Consider the following 2569-nt stretch of genomic DNA (forward strand, 5'->3'; position numbering starts at 1 on the left):
ATCCTTCATGAGCTTCCTTCTCCCAAAGTTGTATCTGGGATTGACTTATTTCCTTCCTCAACTCCGGTGATATTTCTTGTTCCACTCCGCCAGTGCTCTTCCTAATTAAGGCATCTGCTACAACATTGGCCTTTCCTGGGGTATAATTGATTGTCAAATCATAATCCTTGATCAGTTCAAGCCATCTTTTCTGTCTCATGTTGAGTTCCTTCTGAGTGAAGAAGTATTTGAGACTCTTATGATCTGTATAGAGCTCACACTTGGCTCCATAGAGAAAATGTCTCCAAGTTTTGAGTGCAAATACAACTGCTGCTAACTCCAGGTCATGTGTTGGATAGTTTACTTCATGAGGTCTGAGTTGCCTTGATCCATAAGATATTACCTTTCGATCTTGCATGAGTACGCAACCCAATCCATGCTTGGATGCGTCACAGTACACAGTGTAATCCTTGCCAACCTCCGGAACTGCTAACACCGGTGCCGTGGTGAGTTTCTCTTTCAGAGTTTGAAAACTCTTCTCACACTCCTCTGACCACACGAATGGTGTGTTCTTTCTTAACAGCTTTGTCATGGGTCCTGCTATCTTGGAGAATCCTTCAATGAATCTCCGATAATAGCCTGCCATTCCTAGGAATCCTCGGATTTCCTTGACAGTCTTAGGTGCTTCCCATTCTAGAACTGCTGCTACCTTGCTCGGGTTAACAGCTATTCCATCTTTACTAATAACATGACCAAGAAATTCCACTTGATCTAACCAAAATTCACACTTGCTGAATTTGGCATAGAGTTGATGTTCTCTTAGTGTTTGCAACACTAACCTCAAATGTTCAGCATGTTCGGCCTTGTTCTTGGAATAGATCAAGATATCATCGATGAATACGATGACAAACTTGTCTAGATATGGCATGAAAATCTTATTCATGAGATTCATGAATATTGTTGGGGCATTGGTTAATCCAAAAGGCACTACAAGGTATTCATGATGTCCATACCTTGAAACAAAAGCATTTTTCGGAACGTCTTCCTTCTTGATCTTTATCTGGTGATAACCGGATCTTAGATCAATTTTGGAAAAGACTCCCGCGCCTCTAACTTGATCGAATAGATCTTGTATTCTTGGAAGTGGATACTTGTTCTTGATTGTGACGTTGTTCAGATTCCTGTAGTCTCCGCACATCCTTCTTCCTCCATCTCTTTTATCCATGAAGATCACAGGTGATCCCCATGGTGAAACACTTTCTTGTATAAATCCTTTCTGTTCCAAGTCATCCAATTGCTCCTTAAGTTCTTTCAATTCCTTAGGGCCCATCTTATATGGTGCTTTAGCAATCGGAGTTGTTCCTGGAATTAGGTCGATAGTGAATTCTATCTCCCTATCTGGTGGCATACCTGGTAATTCCGTAGGAAACACATCCTGGAATTCATTCACTACAGGTATATCCTCTAACTTCACCTCCTTCATGCTGTTCAGCTGTAGCTCAACTTCAATTTGTGTATGTTTGTCGCCTTGGTAGATCATTCTACTTCCATCGGGGCTTTTCAAAGATACTGTCTTGTTCACACAGTCGATCAATGCTCCATTAGCTTCTAACCAGTTCATACCAAGAATGACATCAATGTCCTTCATCGGTAAAATGAACAGGTCCACGTCAAACTCGCACTTATTGATCATGATGACTTGTTTTTGTTTGGTATGGGTTACTACTATCGTCCCCCCCGCAGAAAGTATGGTTATGGGTGTATCTAACTTAGTGCAACTAATCCCATGTTTGATGATGAATTGCTGGGAAATGAATGATGTAGTTGCACCAGTATCAAAAAGTACTTTGCCAGGATGAGTGAGTATCTGGAGCGTACCTATCACCGCCTGATCGGAGTTGACCACCTCCTCCAGACTAGTGCAGTTCAGCTTGCCGAAGGGCTTCTTATTCCTCCAGTTCCCTCCGGTGTTTCCTCCACGATTTCCTCCTCCTCCTGACTGACCTCCTCCATTATTTCTTTTGGGGCAGTCCTTCAGCATGTGCCCCTCCTGGCGACAACCAAAGCATATAATCTTTGGCTTCTTGCAATCCTTAGAAAAATGCCCTGGAAGTCCACAGCTTCGACAAACCATTGGATTGGCAGTCTGAAAAGCTTGATTCCTCCTACTATTGTAGTAGTAGTAGTAGTAGTTGTTGTTGTTGTTGTTGCTGTACCTAGGCTTGAAACTCAAGATGGTATTGGGCTTGTTACTGACAAACCTCTTAGGCTCAAACTTGGCCTTCTTCCTCTTTTCCTCCTGCAGTTGTTTGAAATCATCTTCCAAAGTGATGGCAGCATCCACCAACTCTTGAAACTCCGTCGCTCTCATCATACGGAGCTGTACTTTGAACTGGGGACTTAACCCCCTCAGAAACCTCTTCTTTTTTCTTGTCCTCGGTGTTGACTTCTTCAACCGCATACCGGGACAGTTTTGAAAATTCCCTGACATAAGTCAGGATTGCCTTGTCCTTCTGCTCGAGACTTTCAAATTCTCGACGCTTCAGTTCCACAATACTTTCAGGGACATTGGATTCCCTGAACTTCCTTG

The sequence above is a fragment of the Lolium perenne genome, chromosome 4 (genome assembly GCF_019359855.2).
Source record: "Lolium perenne isolate Kyuss_39 chromosome 4, Kyuss_2.0, whole genome shotgun sequence".
In the NCBI taxonomy this organism is placed as follows: Eukaryota; Viridiplantae; Streptophyta; class Magnoliopsida; order Poales; family Poaceae; genus Lolium; species Lolium perenne.